Source organism: Anser cygnoides, chromosome 5 (genome assembly GCF_040182565.1).
Source record: "Anser cygnoides isolate HZ-2024a breed goose chromosome 5, Taihu_goose_T2T_genome, whole genome shotgun sequence".
Lineage (NCBI taxonomy): Eukaryota > Metazoa > Chordata > Aves > Anseriformes > Anatidae > Anser > Anser cygnoides.
Window position 1 is genome coordinate 27,007,823 of NC_089877.1, and position 21,248 is coordinate 27,029,070.

General features: G+C 36.9%; 1 long non-coding RNA gene across 1 annotated transcript; it reads right to left on the reverse strand.

Moving 5' to 3' along the window:
• Window positions 1-11,443: 11,443 nt before the first annotated feature.
• Window positions 11,444-14,445, reverse strand: LOC125182170 (uncharacterized). Its single transcript, XR_007161325.2, has 3 exons — window positions 14,270-14,445; window positions 12,591-12,719; window positions 11,444-11,549 (listed from the first exon to the last, which is right to left on the reverse strand). It is a non-coding gene; the product is annotated as an uncharacterized lncRNA (long non-coding RNA).
• Window positions 14,446-21,248: the final 6,803 nt, after the last annotated feature.

Here is a 21,248-nt window from a genome sequence, read left to right on the forward strand (position 1 = left end):
TCCAACCTGAGCCATTCTATGATTGTTAAGGGTAAGGATGTTAGCAGGACCACTTGTGTATGTTGATCGCTGAGGTATTTCCTGACCAACTAGATTTTTAATCAGTCTCAAGTACAAGAAAGAAAATAAGAAAAGTCAACAATTATTTGAGAATAAAGGAATAATATTAAGAAAAAATCACTTGGTTCACATAGTGTAATCTGAAAACACATTCATGGAAATTACAAATATTCTCTAATAACAATAAATACAGAATATTAGTGTGTTCTAACGTTTTAAAAAGGAGAAATTTACTGTTTTGCATATATTACATACTTATAGATTTACATGGGGCTATTACAGCATCATATCCATAAGAAATCAGTAAGATTGGCATGATTTTATAGCAATGTAAACTATATACTCATATTGTGAGATAAGTGTGTATATTTATGGTATTAAATACTTTCTGTGAAAGGTTAATAGGATTTTTAGATGCAGACATTTATTTAAGTGAGAATAGCACTGGAGTGCTGTGCAAAACAGAACAAAACAAAACAACAACAGCATCAACAAAACAAAAAACAACAACAACAAAACCCAGAAGGTCATGTATAAGGACATGATGTACCTGTCAGTTATACTACCCTCAGAGTGGTCTCAAGGAAAAAAAAAAAAAAAAAGAGGTCAGCAGGTCTTATGTCAGCAGAAATTCACCACCACTCCCACCTCTCTCACACCTCTTTCTCTCTTCCAGATAACACATACTATTTTATAGACACTAGTGAATCTAAAATCAAATGCCTAACATTACAGGAATATTTCCTGAAGCAAAAATTGATTCAGTTTGCATAAAAATATTTTAAGAAGTTTAAACAGAAAGCATAATTATTGCATACTGAAAGGTTGCATTCAAAATAAGGGCTAAATGAAAAACAGTGCTGAGCACTGATGAAGACTCTTGGTATCCATACTACACTTCGTACACAAAGCTACATATTGACAAAATCAGCTGTGAAGCAGTTCAGACTTCTGTCTCTGATACGTTAGTGTAGTATTTTTCACATATATGCTAAAACTAACTTTTAAAAAAATCAGGACAAAAAATAGACACCAAGAGTTACAAAAGCTTACTCAACAGCTATTTTGCCTCTTATAAATGCTTACTTAAGGGGAAGAAAACAAAACAAAACAGAAGACAACAACAAACAAAAAACTCAATAAATCAATGTTTCTGTTAATACAAAACAGTAGCTGGTTCAGCATAATAAATAAGAATATGTCAAAGAAGCTGTATTCTTTCTATCAAATGCTCTAAATACGTTTTAACCAAATGCATATTATGAGCAGTAACAATTAAGCAGAATTAATCAGATACCAAATTAGAATTCCTCAGGGATTCCTCTAGTAATCTGAGAAAAAAGGTGGGGGAGAAGAAGAAAAGCAATACGTGAGCAAAAAAAAAAATTGTTGTGCTTTTTCTAAAATGCATATGCTCAGCAGAGTTGTGTGAAAATAATTAGGACATAAATTCAGACTCATACAATGGCTCTTGCAACCTCTGAAAACAAGTGAACTTAATTCAACCTATTCTTAATAAACTGATGGTGCTTTAACAGAAGTTGATTAAACTACTGCTTTGAGAGAATCAGTTTCACACTTGGGAGTGTCAAGGAACACACTAAGGAAAAGTTGATTGTTTAAGGTCACAGCAAGGAAGTGGTACACATGAAAAGAAAATAAAAGAGGTACGTATCACATCCAATCCTCTGCATATTTCACAAAGATGAATTATTACTTCTTCCTGTATGGTGCAGGAAAAAAAAAATCTCAGTCCAAAAAGTGATAGGGGTAGAGCACAATATAATTCTTCTAGACCACAATTAGCTACTAAGTCTAAAAATTATATTCTTTATGAAACAACCATTATTCCAAAGAAATTTTTCCTTATGTCTATTGTTTGAAAGCACAAATTCAGCTGCTCTGGAGGCTCCATAGACACTACAAATATTTGCAAGGAGAAAAATAGATAACCTTGTATGATTTAATCACGTGAGCTGATACTGGCCCTTCAAAAATTGATCATGAGTTTGACTCCAACACTTTAAAACATTTAGCTTAGAACAAAAACAACTTTAATGAAAGTTACCAAGATATATTTCATTTCCAGCAAATGTTGATGTAATCTCAGCAAAACAAAGTCCAGTTCAAATGCTTCAGACATTTATCATCTAAAATCTTTTAAAATTGTTTCTATTGAATTTGAACTTCTTGTAAGTTGTAACTTGTCTGATGCCTGACACATTGGCATGTACCATTGTTAAGAAAAATCAACAACAAAACCAAAACATATACACATCCTCCAAAACAAACAAACAAAAAACAAACAAACAAACAAAAACACCACCTAAAAACAGAGCATGCCAAATCTAAGGTGACAGAGGAAAGCAATTAATACTCCCACTTATTCCAGGAAGAGGACTGGTATGTAGAATTGGAACTACTACTTATTCTACTTCAAATGTTAAGCTGTTGGAAGCTTTCCAATCTTAAAATTAATCCCAACAGATCTGAATTCAGTGGTCACACTTTTAGACAGCATAATTAGCTGACAAGTCATTTGTCAGACTGACTTTTAAAAAATGTAAATTTGACTTTAGCTTGTTGACTATTATTGTACTGCATATGAAAAAATATGAATACAGAAAGTAATCACAACTCCTGTAAGTATTGAAATTAGCAGTTTTTGTTTGTTTGTTTTTTAACACAGAAAAACAAATTGGTGCTTTTTCTTCTTCATTTAAGAACTGTTGCAATTCTCACCTGGTGGTCACTATTTAGTATTTCTAAAAGTACTGGATAGGAGACAGTTTGTTATGGTTTCAGCAGTGAAAGAACATTGAAAGCTGCACCGATACTTCCTGCTAGATGTCTAGTGTATAGGAAAATCAGAAAAAAAACGTTTCTTCATTGCTTTATGAAATTGTCAGCATCAAGAAAGAAAGAGAGGAAAAAAGGAGGCAGGGAAGGAGAACAGGAAAAGAAACAACAAATCAAGGTCAAAATGCCTATTAATAAAAAAAATGTTTTGTATCTATGCTGGAAATATATATATATATATTTATATTTACATACGTCAGTAAGATGAACAGGAGCAACTGGCCCCAGAATCTGAACTCCTCAGCACTGAAGAGAAGGAAAGTCCTAAAGCAGAAGTAAAAGTAAACTTAGCATATGAAAGCTGCAGAAATAAAAATCTGCACTTCAAAATGCCTATAAATAATTCTTCCATTCAGAAATAAAGCAACAATATCTAAAGACATCACTGCAGATGCATCAGTCATGTCACTTGTGCATCACTTTGCATCTATTTACACTTACCGAACAGTTTTTAAAAGAATCCACAGTTCACTGCCTCTTCATCAGCACTGAAAACTTCATAAATGGTAAGCTCAAAAGATATATCTAAGAGACAACACTTAACTGCAGCCCTTCGCTGTCACATGACAAATACCATATGACAAGTTTTCTACTGATGATCAGCTTAAACCTAGCTCAGTTTCCAGTTTGCCTTGAGGGAAGCTATTCCAGACCATCAGTTGTTTCAATGCCCAAATTATTTTCAGCCTTTTTATGCTGCTTTGTTCTGAACTGCACAAAAAACCTTTACACATCCCAAGAAGACTGAGCTTCATTTTTAAGAAAAAATGTGGTGATGCATTATATTCACTAAAATTTCTTTTGTAGGAATGGGACTGCTCTTGATTTCAAAACATGCTTCTTTTGTGAAGTACTTAATATATTCAGTTTTCTGGGACAATACAAAATAGTTGATCATAGTAAATGATCCACCCATTATCAAGACACCTAAAAAGATATTGCGTATTTTCTAATAATATTGAGTTACCACTGGCCAGGAAAGCTTATGTCAGAATGAATCTGTATAGAAGAAAGAAAGAATATAATCACACACTAAGCTTCAATTTTCAGTGTAAAAATTCATTACACTTCACACTTTGCTAAAGTGTTTTCTTTAGGTTCTGTATAAGTTACTTTTATCATAAAGATTTTTCTTTTAATTCAAATAAATCATTTCTAAAAGAAGGAATTCCAACTATTAGTACCATTAATTGCTCATCTTACCACTTGACAAATTTATCTATCCATGACACAATAAACACTAGAATCTAAAACTGATTTAACTGTTTCATAGAAACCAACTGATTCATCATCATTAATCACTGAAGATATTAATGAATCTTTTTCCTATAAAACTTTTCAAACACTGCTCTCCAATTTAATAATCCATTTCATTCCATTAGTACAGCTACATCTACAATTTCTTCATTTGTATGTCAAGATGGATGCCAACAGCAGAGAATTCCAATTCAAATTAATTATTTCTAATGAAGTCTGAATTTGCTGGTATTAGTACTTTCCAGATTATTACACAGAAGGATGTTTGGTAGTGTTAAGTAGAGATTTTAGAAGTAAGCAAGTTTCTAATTTTCTTTCAATGTAGGCTCATTTTGCAATATCTTTAATTCTAATATACGTCTATGGCATCTTTTCTCAATATTTCATAAACTAAAAGGACATCGAGCATATCCTCACAATGCCATTATTCATTTCATTTTATAACTATTGATTAAGTTGATCAAGAACAGACTAGCAGTTTCTTTGTGGCAAGTTTTTTGTGTATGTTGGACTATTTCAATTAAAGTGTCATAGCTATACAATTAGCTGAAAACAACACACTAACTGTATGAAGATGAAACAACTGGATTTACAAAGTAAATTATCTAAATTTACTACAGATAATCTACAAAACTTTTAATATTTTCCTTCATAAACATCCACAGAGTTCCTAATCTAGATTGACTGTGCAAACATTGTCACCAGCCCTCTAGTATCAAAAAGATGAGAATTTAATACGAAAATTTTACTCTGCACTCTAAGGCCACTCAAGACACTTGCCTGCAGATGTTGTAAAATAAGCCTGCATTGACTCATGTTTGGAACAGTATTTTAAAAGTATTATCCTTATCCCATGAAAGACAAAACTCTGCAGAAGATGATCGCCTGGCTTCTCTATTCCATGGAAAGCTTCCTATTCGTTATTCCTATTCACTCACCAAGGGGATTATCTTACTTTCCCTGTGTTCTTTCATGTTGGACAATCCCAGAAAAATTTCCACCTCTTTATTTGCTGTTTTATAAATTATTCCTTTAATCTCTTTGATACTTATCTTAAGAAGCTTGCACTATGCCCTACCCCATTTCAATTCTCACTTAGTGTCTGCAACTAAGCTGCATCTGCTGTTATTATATCAACTGAAATAGCTATTTCAGAATGCTCTTTGTGAAAATAAATTGTTTTCTTCATCTTAGACTCTCATCTTCAACATGGACTTAGCAGTTTGGTTTCCTCAGGAAAAATAATTTAGAATTCGAAATTTAGTATAAGGTTAATATACTATATAATACTGTTAACACAATATATATTGCCAATGCTTTCATGTTCTAAAGAGTTATGACCTGAACTATTTCATAATCAGATTTATAGAACTAGATCACATCTTCTGTTGCTTGTAGGACCTTTACTTTCAATCCAACTAGCAGTGAACAAATCAAAATAATTCAGTAGAAACAGAAATGAAAAACCAAGAATGAGATTAAAGTAGATCTAGTTTTATTCCCTTTAAAGGAGACTGAGCACATGACTCAGACATACTGGGTGGCACCATCTATTCCCATTCCCCCAATTTTCTTCTTGAAATAAATATTTCTACTTAGCAGAAGATATATTGTTGAGTAAAACCCATCTTCAGAAAGGAAGGAATTATAAAGAAAATCACAAACCTGCACTGTGCAAAAAGACTTCAGAATTTACTTAGAAAATAACCTTAAGTAGGATATAATGTATAATGGGACATAAAAAAATCTTAAGGAATTTTTGTGTGCTGACGTGACTCCCAGTTATTACTCTTTATATTTCTGTGGCCTTGAATAACATACTACCTTTCTAACTATCCATCCTCCCATTAATAAAGTCCAATCATCTTTTATGTTTTAGAATTAGTATTAATGCTTGGAGGTGAAAAGCACTGGAAGTATATAATTACCATGAATTAAATAATACTCTTATCCTAAAAAAAAAAAAAAAAAAAAGTGTTTTCTGCTTAAAAACATCATGCCACCTATCTCTTCCAGTTCTTGGTTATAAAACAAGATACTGACATCCTTTGTAAAACACTGATCAACAGATCAGTACACTGGATGGTAGATAAATCTTTCAGCTTTTCAATAATACTTCTAATATAATCTGTTGATCACCATATTATGCAATATATGCATAGGGAAAAATAAAAAGTGTTGCTTTGATGATTGGAGATAGATATTCAAGTACAGTGTAGTATTTCTGCTTTGCAACAGGATTTAACTGGTTAGCTTTTTGATTGGGTAAATTTGAAAATGGTTACCAAGGGCACATTTGCCTATGAGCAGTTAAAATTATCTATTAATATGTGGTATTTAATCAGAAATGAAATTAAAAAATATTTACCTTTCTTCACATAAAAATAAAAAGGTTTTACATATCAGAACAGTCAGATCTAATTCCATCTACAGTCAAAGCATGTAATAAACAAAATATGATTCAATAATATCAGAATCTACCTTTTAAATTTAGAAGGGGACAATCTACAAAATCAAAAACCCAACCTAGATCATCTCAGAGACTGAAACATTGCTGTGTATGCAAACATACTGAAGAGAACAGAAAGAAAACCAAACCACAGTGAAGTTGGTCAAAATGTATTAAGAGGCAGAGCTGGGATTATTGTAAAACTCCATTTTTGTGATGTAAAATGGACCCACTCATATCAAAGAACATTCTCAGAAAAAATCTCTTACATTAGTTTATTTAACCATGCTCTCAAACTTATTAAGATGAGACAGAAATTCATTTACCTCAAATCACTCTTTTGAAGGGGCAAATGGTGCCTTTACCATCCTCAAAGGATGACATAATGGTAATAACAAATGGACTCTTTTTGGGTTGGAGGTGTGAGGGGAGGGAGGAAAACAACGACAAACACTAACACCACCAGACAGAGCTGAAAGGAAAGAAAAAATTAGGTAATCATTCTGTCATCTCTTGCTTTTCTTATGCTTTCCCTCTTCCCCACAAACGTAGAAGTCAGATGCAAGATTAAAGGCCAAACAGGAAGTGCTGGAAATTATTTGTCATAAGCAAATAATCTCTCATGCAGAGACATGCCCAGTGTCTGCACTTTAAGTTGAAATAATAGATCATAAGCATAAAAGGCACACACTGAAAGGGAAAAAGGCCCCATTTTACTTATACAAGCCAATTATTCCCTCCGAGTTCATGGTGTAATATTTAGGCACTTGAAAGCAGACTATAATGAGGCATCGGTCACTTGGTGTCATACAGATTCATGGTAAAATCTTGAGATGACATTCAACTTAATGGCCATAACATCCATCTTGGGCCCCTGCAAACTGGATTTTAAACCAGCCGGCGTAGCATCAGACTTCTTATCTGGAGTCACTTTCTAGCATAAAGCACAAACATGTCAAACTACATGTCATACAATGACCAGTGACAGATCATACAATACTCAAGGAATGACAAAACATATCTTCTGTTACTGTAATCTACTAAATAGTAACTTGTTTTCACTACAGTGAACTTGCCAGGGAGCAGCAGGGTCAGCTATGGGCAAGCTTCCTTGATTAGGAAAGAACGTGGAATATGTCCCAAAAAAATGTGCCAGAAGCTTTTAGAAGATAAACTAAAAAATTTTAGAAGATAATTAAAAATACTGTTTTAACAATGCTTGTATGCAGTAAGGCAGAGACGTGGCCAGAAAACAAAAGTGCTAAGAATTTATTTTTTTAATCTAGCAGAATATGTAGGGAATCAATTTCAATGTAACAGATGATACAGTTACTAATTACTCCTTTATATTAACTGGAAGAAAATAAAAATGCTCTCAGCTACTTTATTGGGTTTCTGAGCTACGTTAAGTACCTGTTCACTCCTGTAACTCTGAATATCTATGCCTCTCAGGTGTTTCACCCGCTTAACTCTTTTTCCTTCTCTGACCCTTCTCTTTTCATCCCTTGGTATTTCCATCTCTCTGTCCTTGCATAATGTATGGGTTGTTTGCAATCTGCTTAGCAAATATGCTGTTCTTCATTGTTATGTGTGCAGTTTGTTCTGAATTTTAGACTATCAGTAATTAGTAATAAAAAAAAAAAAAGGCATAAAGAGGATCAGTGTATTACTTACAGCACTCTACCATAGACCCGTACTGACGGGCATTGAATAATACTGAAAAATTGATGGCAGTTATTTTAGTTTAAAATATTAGCCCATTATTGTTTTTTATCCAAGATGGAAATCTGGATCATAGACCATTTACAGCATTGTCCAGTGTATTAAAAGGAAAAGTTGCACAGGGAAAGCAGAGTGTAAGAACCTTTCAATAGTATTCTATAATATAAATTATGATGGATCTAATTCTAGTATTCTAATATTACTGAACAAGAGGTGATCACAAATATCTAGGTCTTCAACCTTTTCGGACACTATGGATTACATTTTTTTAAGTAGCATGGAAACCATGGAATGAAGATGTGTTAACATAATAATATTCAGCTGTTAAAGTAATAATTCATGAAGCCTTTATTCTTCTCAAAGATATAAATATTTCAGTGCAACTGGCTACTGAGATAGAAATCCTACACATAAAAATATACTATAACAAGAATTTAAAAGGCAAAATTGTAATTGAAATTGAAAAATTTAGAAACAACACTTTTACAAGGATCCTTGAGAAACACAGGGTACGAACACTAAGAATTCTGAAGTTATTGATAGCATTCAAAAAATATTGCAGTTCAAAAAAAAAAAAGGCAACTTGATGGGGTCACTGTAGATTTTTTTTTTTATTTGATTGATTTTAAATTTGTGGGAATTCTTTTTTACTATACAAAGGGCTAAAAATTTCAATCTTCTATAAGGATAAATTTTAAGTTCTCATATAAATTGAATCTAGAAACAAGGAAATTAAAGTAAATCAATCTTATGCCACCGATTTAAGACATGAGATACTCTTGTAGATGTTAGATTAGAAACAGGTGTGAATATAGCATGAGTGTAATCAATAAAAACAACAAAAATAAGCATAAGTATAAATCAAAAAGAGACAAAGGAGAAATATACGTCTCAGAAAAATCATAATTTCAAGATTCACAGGATCAGGTGAACATGACCTTGCATACATAACTATGAGAACATGATGTAAGGTCCTAAATGGTCTACAGATTTAATGATATGAATATTGAGGTCAAGAAGGAACAAGATCATGTCCATATTTTCTCCTTTTCAAGTCTGTTTGAAAAGGAATTATTATTGAAAATTATTGAAAAGGAATAATTAAAAATATTAGGACCAATAGCTTTTTCCTTGGCTGAGGACTTAAGTAGATTCAGCATGACAGTATACAATATTTATGACTTTTATTAACTCGAGAAGAAGAATGAGTATTTCACGTCTAGGTGATACGTTATCCTTTTTTTTACTATACTTTCTTTTCCCCCCATCAATCTACTACTGATTCCCCTCTCTCAACTTTCTGTCCTTCTTTCATAGCTTTTTTTTTTTTTTTAAACTCCCAGTGTATACCACAGAAGGCTCCAATTTGATTAAACTATTTTTTTTAAACCATCTATAGTTACCTATAGTTAGTGGAGGGAAAAAAAAAAAAAAAGCCAATAGTACTAGAAAAGCTTTCCCTCATGCTTAAGTAATAAGTCTAGTTACCCATAACATCAGTTGACGACCATCAGTTTCTTAGTTGTTTGATTTTTATTGTTAACTCCCCTTTCACCAGAAAGCAGAATTCTTGTTTGTTATTGTTTCATGAAGAGTTGAAGTGCTAACTGGTTTGGAATTAATTCACAGTTGGGATGGATCTTTTAGAATTTGCAGTAACAGCTGGAAACAATTGCCTTTTTCACGAAGCATTGACAACATTAAACAAATATCTCATGATTTTCATTGCAACTCACTTCCTTTAAGAAGCCATGCTTTGTTTACACTTGGAATATTTTTTTCTGGTGTATTTATTAATGAGATCAAGCATCTGATACAATGGCAAGCAACAATGTCTGTATCACTACGCTCTGCTACATTCTCCTCGGTCAAAACAAGTTTTTATTCAAAATTGGTAGTGTTTAGAAGTTTTGTAATATAAACCACATTTTCCAGACAATCCATACTTTCCCCCCTTTAGTTTAGAAATGAACGATTGCAGCTTGTTCTGAAAGGCTCATCCATAACTTAGTTATTTGTCCCTCAAGTTTACTCAAAATGGACTTTAACACCCCGTCCCCCCCATTTCCAACCAATAAAAAAAGAAAAATTGAAATCACTTGAATTCACTCAAGGTAGTGGCAGATACCTTACCTGTACTATAAGATGAATACCATCTATAAAGGTTTGCTCTTTAACTATGTTATCCTTTGTCTTATACATTTTAACATATTTACAGTCATAAAACGTTTGTGCCTTTTATAAGCAAAAAGAATGACAAAACAGCAGTTTAAAAGAATTTCAGAATATTAACTAACCTCTCTCCTTCCTCAGTTATTCAAGTAACTCCCTTTTAACATCACACCTCTTGATCAAACCAGCAGTTTAGGAAACACAGGACTGAAACATTTATGATTTTTAATCATAAAATTGTAAATTTAAGAGCAGTACTTGGATGTGAGAGTAATAAGTACTTTTATCCACATGGGAGCAAATGGTCTTTTACTTTTTCCGTACAAAAGGTAACACTTGAAGAGCACACTAGCCAAGGGTGTCTGGTGATCTCCCTGTGCCGTGAATATATTATTTTTTCATTGCATATTTACTTTTAATTGATTAGTAAGAACAAGGATGTAGTAAATCAACTGTAAATACTGAGAAACTAAATGCAGAGTATTTCTTCAATAAACTTCAATAAAATTAGAGACTGTAATGGTTTTCTTCAGTGATTATTTTTAAGCGAAACCTTTGCTAGAACATCTACTCATCTCAGGAGTTCAAGCTTTCGCAAATAGTAAGATATACATCAACCTTCTGCTAACACAGAAGTAGCTGCTTTTATACATACAAACATAGACAGTGATGGATCTTCTAAGCCATACAATTTACCAGCAGATTTAGGAATACAGCCTGAGAGCCTTGAATCTTAATCTCCCTTCACTGAAGCAAAAAAAAAAAATCTTCTAAGGATTATTTTAAAAAATTAAATCCAAAGGAAGTAATTTATGTAAAATAGTACTCAAGGTAGATCATCATTTTAGAGCCAAACCCCTCCCACCCACCTCCAGCCCTCGCCCCCCCCCCCAAAAAAGAGGTCACGTGAAAATAACTTAGAAACTTGCATGTCTGTTGATGTCCTTTGAAATGCTTTCTGAACCCTATAAAGGATTTTTGGTATTTCATGCATTCAGCCCTGTAGCTAGTAAATACAGCATGCAGATGACTGAGAAAAGAGCAAGATATAAAACGCTTGTTAGCAAATATATAAACATAATACGTCTGCCGAATAATTCAGGATGGCTTGTCATAACCCTCCTGAAGCTGCCTTCAGAGGGGCAGCTGAAGGGTGAGCGTACCACCAGATAAACGGGTAAATAATAGAAGTGTATGCATAATAATTCTAACAGTGCTGTTATTATTGAAACTTTCCCTATAATACAGTTTCTTTTTCTGAAATCATTAGATCAAGACTAAGAGTAATTCTTTGATTAGTGTGTTAAGATTTCAATAACTTAAAAAAAAATATTACACATAATGTGTGTTTTTCTTTTGCCTACATCAGAATTTTGAGAGTAATAGCATCTGTTGCAAGTCTTTGTTCTTGTGTTTAAAAAAAGCTATTGTTCATTAGGAGGAATTCTAGTTTCTAGGCTGATTGCTATAACGTTGTGTATAAACATTCCTTCTAAAGACAAACAACTCAAGACTGAATTTTTAAGTAGCCTCCAAAGAAAAATAAACTATTTGAGAAAATAACACTGTTGAAATAAAACTTTTAATTAGAAGTATGTTGGAAACACTGTCCAGAGAAGATGTTTTTCATAATGTTCTACCCACAGTATACGCCATTATGACTCACCATTCATAAAAAAAAATAATCACAAAACTAACTCAGTGTCAGTTTTCAGAACTCCATGAAAATTCATTGCCCAATAGTTAACATACTGAGGAGCTATAAAGGTAGACACAGAGCTATAGAATTAATTCCTTAATCCAAATTCTGTCAGTCACTCAATTTAAATACATACATAAGTTTATATATGACAGGACCCAGTTTATAATACCTTAAAACAAATGCAAACCAAACACAATTGAAGTTTAGAAACATTCTCATCCCCCAAATTACAGTAAACCTTGCCATATTTTAAGCATGTTATATAACCTCTTTGCTGGTGTTAATGACTGTTGCTATCTGCTATGTAAAACCTGTATATGAGTGGCAAACCAATAGCCTTGATGACATACACAGCTCTGCAGAAATTACCTCAAAAAGTAGTAGCTTAGCTTTCATTTCTACTTCTTCCTCAACATTCATTTCTCTCCTCTCCAAGTGACTTATTTAGCAGTGGTAAACACATTCTTATGCCTCCAACATCCTTCTGTTTATTTGCATCTAGTAACAATAAATATTTATTGTCAGTGTTTAGTGTAACATGACAGATCAAACACAGGTCAGCGAGTGCTTGTCATCTTTGGAGTTTGTTTACATTTTCTGCATAAGAAGAGACAGTATTAACTGAGCTTATTAGACTGACATATTACAATCACAATTTTCAGAACATGAAGGTCTACATGAATAATGGATATTAAGGTTTTATGCCAGCAGAAGGAAACAATATCTTTTTGAGCACAGGGTACAAATTTCACAGTGACCTATGGCATATAACCAAGGACCTCACAATAGAAATATATTAATGTTTTGCTTCTATTTTCTCTAGTATGTCCATATGGAAAATTCTCAGTAATAGCACACGTTTTATAAGAGTTTTTGGAAATGTGATATGGAATGAGAACTGTTAGGTAAAAGGACCCTTTATTTGTAAGGGTTCATACATAAGTACATATTAAAAAGAAGACTTCAACACCAGCTGGCTGAAAAGCTGTTTTGGTTGTATCCACAGCAAAATGCAATTTAACAACTCAAGTGAGCTCTTCATTCAAGGCGGGGGGGGGGGGGGGGGGGGGAGGCAACACCACAAAGCCACAACATACAGTCTCTACCTTAATAAAAAAAATTAAAAAAAAAACATACAATCCTTGGCAATGATCCATAATGTGTTTTCAGAGACCTCCACCTTACTATAAATGGTTCTGGGATAACCATCTATAACACATACTGTCTGCTTAAACTTGCTGAGGCCTTAATATTTACCATGTTTAAAATATTCTTCCATTTTACAAAAAACTTTAATCTTTCTCCTCTTATTTTACCAGCTAATGGAAGTATGTCAGAGACACAATTACCCCACCCGTTAATTTAAATAAAGAAGTCCTCTTGCAATTATAACGTATACTTCCACCTGAGACCATTTATACATTTAATCTGGTCACTATCACATAACCTTCATCTGACTGCAAGCCCGATTGATGAGTCTGAGACAAAGTTCGTGATGTTTAAAACAAAAAACCAAAACCCTCGTCTTATTTCCTACCCTCTCCCTCCTGCCTCACCCTGCGGTGGTTCTGAACCTTTCCACACGAGGTTCAGGAGGAGCCTGACCCCAGCTGGAGCTGAGCGGTCGCCCTCCAGGCCACTCGGGCAGCAGCGCCTCAGCTACCACAGGAGGCAGCATCGCTCTCGCCGTTCTCTTAGGCAGCTCAGCGGAGAAGGCGGCGTTTAGCGAAGCTCAGAAGAGTTAAGTAACCAGGAATTCACTTATTTTTATTACACGTTTTTAGCGGGCAGGTGAAGCTAGCTCCCTCAGGGGCACGCAGCCTGGAGCGGGCTCCGGCCGGCTGCCCTCAGGAGCGGCAGGAAAGCAGCCTCCAGAGCAGCTCCCTCCAGCCGGACCCGTGGCGGCCCGAAACACGATTATTTTGAATTCAACAGCAGGAGCCCTCCGTGTAAGGTTTAACTGGGATTACGTTGCCAAGCCCAGCACGGTCTAATAGCGCAGAAACTTGACAAGCTTAAGCAAACCTCGTTAAGCACGCGCTTCTTACTCGTTTACTTCAGGGACCTGCTCGGGCCTCCCTGCGGCCAGCGCAGCCGGCACCGAGCCGCCCAGTGCTGAAGGCTGAGCCCGGTGCCGGCGGGCGGCCGGTGAAACCGGCACCGAGCCGCCCGGTGCTGAGGGCAGACCCCTATGGACGCGGGGCGGCCGCCGGGCCCCCGGCCCCTTCCGACCCCGTTCTTTGCTGCTGGCAGGGGAACGCTGCTCCCTCGCCCCGGCAGAAAGCCTTTCCAGTGAGGAACTGGGGGCGAGGGGAAGGGATTTCCTCAGGCTCGGTGGGCGAACTCCAGTGCCCGTGCTTTCCTGGAACGAAGGTCATAAAGGTTTCCTTCAGCGGTGCCCCCAGACAGGTGAGTACCGCGCCTTTCCACTCAGAGGTTTTGAGGCGTTTGGGGTCGGACTGACTAGGACCAAAAAGCTGTACTCGGCGGCACCGCCGAAAAGACTTCTGTGGTCATTAGGCTGTTTAACGCTTCCAACATCTATGGCAAGCCTGCTTCCGAGCAGTACTGTACTATTCAGCCTGCACTGTGACTCCAAAGCTAATTAGTCCGGGCAGCTTGTAGCTCATCACAGGACCTGCTGAGCCTGCTGGATTCCGCAGTGTTGAAAAGTTGCAGCTGAGGAAGCGGGGGGCAGGCAGCGTGTGGGAGGGCTGGCATCCCTCCTGCACTCACGGCTGGCTTCTTAAAGCCCGTAATTAGTGGTGAGCCTAACACAGGTGTTCTCAAGGGTCATGCAATAGTGCTATGAGGTTTCATGAACAGAAACACAGAACTAGAAACAAACAAACCAAACAGCAAGCAAAGCAGAATTTGTCTGTACTATTTAGAAAATAGCTTTTTTTTTCCCCGAGTCACTAGATTTAGCTAATAATGCTATAAAGTTAGGTGAGAGTCTAAAAATTATCTAAAAACTTATAGAACTACTTAAAACCGAATTCTGAGGTATGCCAAACTAAAAAATTAAAAAATAGGAATAAGCTTTGGAGACACAAGAATTCAAATTGTTGAGGTAATTACAGACTTCTGGAGTTTTATGGAGCCCTGATTGTAAAGGGGATGAGGCACACAGACCAGCCTGGGAATAGTAGAAAGTCCTGTTTTGGCATTGAAGCAAAGGCAGGTCACACTGCAATTTTTGTCAGAGAGTGCTTTAATGACAGGTGTTCCATTGGGACTGGTACTTAGTTTTACCTAGGCTTTGAGTTTAGCTTTGGATAAAACATAGGTTTTATCTAGAGTGCAATGTCTATTTGTAGTTACAGTAAATAAATTCATTTTCTCTGTATCCATCATAGGAATATAAATGATTAAATTTCGTATTTCTAGAGTAGCTTAGCATAGTTGAGCTGAAGTTAGTCCAAAGTGACAAATGAAATGCAAATTTTTTTAAAGGTATTTTAGCATCTTTCATTCAGATCTTTACTCCCGTATCTTGGGAGTATAATTGTGTAATTGGTTTCTTCATTTTCCCAAGAGGTTGTATCTAATACTTGTAGAATCTTACTGCAAAATTTAATTAAATTATCTTGAACACATTTTCGTTTGTGTCAGTAGAATTTAGATTAATAAATTTAAAATGTCTACTGTTGAGAAAAAGCATCAATTACAATTGGTGACGAAAGCCTTGTATTTGGCTGGTGAATCACCCATTTAAAGCTGCGGAAAATTAACAAAAAAACGTGACAGTAAACAAAAGAGGTGACATAAATTCCAATATGTTCAACGGAGAGGTGAGAAAGACTACTACTTTCTACAATAAGCAGCAATTATTTATCAATAGACATCTGCCACACCAAAAGGTGCTCTATGCAGCAGAAGTCATTTTACGGGAGAAAATTTTTAGGCCTCTAATTTTTTAATCATGAAGACGTAAGGGAGTATTTCCATGAATTCCTTGTAGGTAATATCACATTTAATACCGAACCAAGGAAAGCATGAACGAAGCACAGTAATTTTGAAAATAGTTAGGCATTTTGTTGTAGTTATATTTTAAGGAAAAAAGAGTTGGATAAAGTAGAATTAAGGGTTAATTTGTATTTAAAGGATCTGTAAACCAAGATGTGGCCTTTTAATGGTTATTCAAAAAGGAATTCAGTAGCTTAGAGCTTCTTAATAAGCTCCCAGTTGCAAGAAATCTAAATTACCTGTAGTAACATGATGAATATAGTGATTAAAAAAGGGCAATTAGCAACTAGTTGAGTGACGGTTTTGTAGGCCTTTTCTTATCATACGTCATCTGCCAGTTTTTTTTTTCAATCATTAGTGAATTGTTTCCCTATTACATATTTTCAATTTTTGAATTTCGTGAGCAGAATATGTGAGACTTGCACAGGTGAAGTAGCATAACTGCTATTTCTAATACAGTTGAAGTAGGAAGAATCTGCAGAAGGCAGTTCAAGGCTTGTGTGCACTTGTTCAACAAATGTTAGCAGACAGATCCTTTCATATGTACCTATGAAAACGCAATTAAGGACAGGTAGAGGAGGAGACCTCTGGTGGAGGAAAAATACTGAAGAACAAGTTTGTTACACTGGAAAATTAGGAGATGAAACACAAAGCAAGAGAAACTGGATATTTTACAAGCCCTAGACATGACTCATTTCAAAATTCTGCTGTAAATCTAAAATACCATGAGCACTCCTTGGACTGTCATTGGGCTTAACCCATTTTTTTTCTTGTTCTCCTGAAATAATGCTGTCATGATTTCTGATCCTGGAAGTTCAGAACAAGTTGGGGGGGGGGGGGGGGGGGAATAAATGTTAGATAATGTTAATATCTTCTTCATTTTGAGATCCAAATATGAATCATGTTAAATTTCTTTCCCAATATCATCTTCTGTGTACTTCTTTTTATTTTAAATGCCAGGTCAGGTAGTTTCTTATATGGACACCTAGCAATTTGATCATTATGTGGAGATCTTTACAGAAATAAATGAAAATGTATGAAGGCACCAGCAGAAATTGAAAAACAAGGGTTAAAAACTGGCTTGTAATAACAACAACAATAATAATAAAGAACACTTCTCTCAGTGCTCCACTGATTTCAGAGTAACATCTTTTAAAGAGACCAGAAAGCGTGTTCTATCACAAGAGAACAGCACTGGGCACCAGACCCTGCAATGCTGTTCTTTGTCCTGCTGCTTTACCCTGAAAACAGACAATCAAATCTTCAAACCTACTTTTCAGACAAAGGGGAGAAAACACAATGAACACCAGTTTTGCCTAAAAGGTCTGTTCGTACCCTAGCGTGTTGTTGCAGATTAAGAACTTCACCAATTGGAAAGGCCTCAATAGCTGGCATCCGTTGTGCTCAGTGGTGTGCAGCAGTGATTTTGGGCAGGCTGTTTGGGCCCAGTATCTCAAAGCTTTTATGTGAATGTAAGTGAATGAAATCTATGAGAGTGAATTTGTTAAATAAAAGTTAGAGATTTCTGTAAATAAATAACACCCAGTAAATATTGTATACCAATATTGTAAATATTGGTATATTGTTATGCATTTTTAATACAACCAAAAAAAAAAAAAAACGATTAGCAGAAACAATAGAATAGAAAGAATAGGTAATAGTTTAGAAACCCTTTATATGTGTGTAGTGGGTTTACGTGGCAAGGTTTTGGTAGCAGGGGGCCATAGGGGTGGTTTTTGTGAGAAGGATCTAGAAGGTGCCCCATGTTTGGTAAGGGCCCCAGTGCTGACCAGAGCTGAGCCAATAAGTGATGTTGTTTTGCACCTCTGTGAGAGCATATTTAAGACAGGGAAAAAAAAACGCTGTACCACACAGCAGCTGGGAGAGTGAGAGGAGTGAGGAACAGCCTTGCAGGTGCCAAGGTCAGTGAAGAAGGAGGGGGAGAGGTGCTCCAGGCGCCGGAGCAGAAGTCCCCTGCGGCCTGTGGTGAGGACCATGGTGAAGCAGGCTGTCCCCCTGCAGCCCATGGAGTACCACGGTGGAGCTGGGTTCCACCCTGCAGTCCGTGGAGAAGACCACGGTGGAGCAGGTGGACCTGCACCGACAGAGGCTGCAGCCTGTGGAAGACCCCTGCTGGAGCAGATTCCGGGCCGGACCTGTAGCCTGTGGAGAGGAGCCCACACAGGAGCAGGTGACCTGGCAGGAGCTGCTGCCCATGGGGGATCCAGGTTGGAGCAGTTCGCTCCTGAGGGATGGACCCCGTGGTACAGACCCATATCTGGAGCAGTTCTTGAAGAGCTGCTGCCTGTGGGCAGCCCACGCCAGATCAGTTCGGCAAGGACTGCATCCCATGGGAGGGACCCCACAGCACAGGGGATGAGAGTGACCGAGAAGGAGCGGCAGAGAAGAAGCGCTATAGACTGACCATAACCCCCATTCCCCAGTTCCCCTGCGCCACTCAGGGGGAGGAGGTGGAAGAGGGTGGATGGGGGAGGAAGGTGCTTTTGGTTTCTTTCCTTTGTTTCTCACTTCTCTAGCTTGTTAGTAATAGGTAATAAATCTTACTATCTCCCTACGCTGAGTCTGTTTTGCCCGTCATGATAATTACTGTGCGATCTCCTCATCCTTATCTCAACCCTTGAGCCCTTTTCATCATATTTTCTCCCCGTTCCTCTTTGAGGAGGGGGAGTGAGAGAGCGGTTGTGGTGGAGCTCGGCCACCCACCCGAGTAAAACCACCACAATGTGCCATTACTAGATTTATTATCAACGTTTTATGAAACATTACCTTTAGAAGCATGGAAGTTGTTAAGGCTACTGAATGATGGTTTGTTTTGAAATGATCGTTAAGACTAATTCATACATAGTCATTTTCATCCTTAGACCTGAATGGTCACTGCATTCAGATTCTTCAGTTAAGATCTTCCCAGATGAGGTACATACAAGTTCTCTGTTTAATAAAGGTGAAACGGGTGCTGAGCAGAATGTTTAATATTTCTAGCTGCGCTCCCAGTCTCTGCTACAACCTCACAAATATGTAGCATGTGTTCTCAGCATTAGAAAATAGCTTTCAGAAAGAAACATGATTCTGTTGAATGATGACGACAACTGATGATTGCAAATAGACCTCTGCTCTGACTGTATTGTTAGAGTTTATTGTAGGCACTTTATCAGATTAGTAAAAAAAAAAGAAATACAGTAAAAGCAAGGAGCATGTCATTTCTTGGATGGAAACAGGTCTCTGACTGGTGAGAATAATTAAGCTGGATGTTTATGAAAGCTTTATAAAGAAATAGAAAGGGATGTGTAGAAATGCCTGCCATATTTTTAAATGTAACATTTTTACAAACAAGCATTAAACCTTCTAGAAGCTGTCCCATAATCTTTGCACATTAACTTTACACATTCCAAGTGCGAAGTAAGTGGGCCTGTGAGAATTAATTGATGTAGGTATGACTGCACCTGTGGATGCAGACATGCTGCTGTGAGTGATCGGTACAGGCCCGGCAGAAAAGGGTTTTGAACTGTGCTTTTGGTTGAGCTAGTTTGGGAACAGCAGCATTACTAAAGGCACCGTGCTCTCAGTGGACCCCTGTACACCCTGAGAATGCTCTTAGAAACAAACAAATGCAAGAGGAGGGATACCAAAAGCAAATAATCCACAAACATAACAGTGGGGTGTTTTCCTTTCTTCGTAATCCCAGATTTTTACGTTATGTCTCATAAACAGATGAACGCGAACAAGAGCACAGCAGAGGTGAACACACAAGGCAGCGGCCGGCCGCTCCTGCCCACAGGGCTGTGGTGTTGTTGGGCTGTTGGTGCGGGTTGGGGCCGGAAAGTTTGCCCCGGGGGCGGCAGTGTTGGGCCGCAAGGGGCGAGCTGTAAAGGGCCTCCAAATGCGATGGAAATGGAATCGAGAAGGGAGAGGGAAGGTGCTTGAGTGAGGAAGGTGGGTGAAAGATGGGTAAGGTGTATGTGCGAGGAGGGGGGAAAACGTAACACAGAGTGAAAGCGAGGCTGGGATGGCGGAAAAATGGGTTTGCTTCATGGAATTCACTACAGCAGAGGTGAAGTGTAGAAGAGAAGGGTGCTGCAGGCTCACAGGTGCTGCAAGTTTTGGAATAAAAAAAAAAGGGCAAACAGACTCAAAGAAGTACATGTTCGTTAATAATGCCTCTGAAAGGAGACCTAGTTTTTCCTTCCCTCTCCGTGCAGGTAGTGGCTAGCCATGCAGTGCATTCTCTGAAGAGATGTGAGGGCTGAGCCCTGGGAAATGGGCATGTAGAAATATAGAAAGAGCAAAGATGAGATTTGGAGTTGAATTGACGAGGTCTTAGGTAAAACAAGTAGGTAGCAAGTAGAAGGCTAAGCAGGATGTTAGTAGGTATTTGTTTGAAGGTAGGGAAAGGAGGATGAGTGTTATACCTTGAATTAGCCTCACAGTACTTGCAACCTGGAGATGTGCAGTGGTGGAGATATGATTGTGCTACGTTGTAGAAATGATGAGGTGCGAAAATCTTGTTTGGACAAAGTCGGATAAGTAAAAGATGGAAAGTGACAAGAATCAATGGGAACTAAAAGGCCAGTTTGTGCATAGGCTGGGAAATTTGACTGAAAATGGAAAGTAAGGAAAATCAAGTATTTATGAAATTACAGATGTGGGAGAGAACATGACCTGCAAAGTTGCAGGAAGTTTCCCTGTGGATTGTATCTAAGGCCAGATTATGCAAAGGCTATATGTGTACTTAGTTACTGTAATTCATACAAATAAATTTTTCTGAGTACTCTACACTGTTTCCTTAGATTGCAGTTCTTTAATTGTGAACCAATTTAAGATTGGTTTAGAATTCAGATAAGATTAAAAATATTGCACAATGGCTTTAAGATAAAAAGAGCATTAGCTAGATTAGACTTAAAATTGGAATTAAGTGTGCTCCAAGCATATAACATTTTAAATTGTCACAATGGTATTACATAACGTTTCAGTCATTTTATAGGGAACAGTACTTACACATTCTTGTTTATTACAGATTCTTTTATTAGTGCGTGCAAGTAA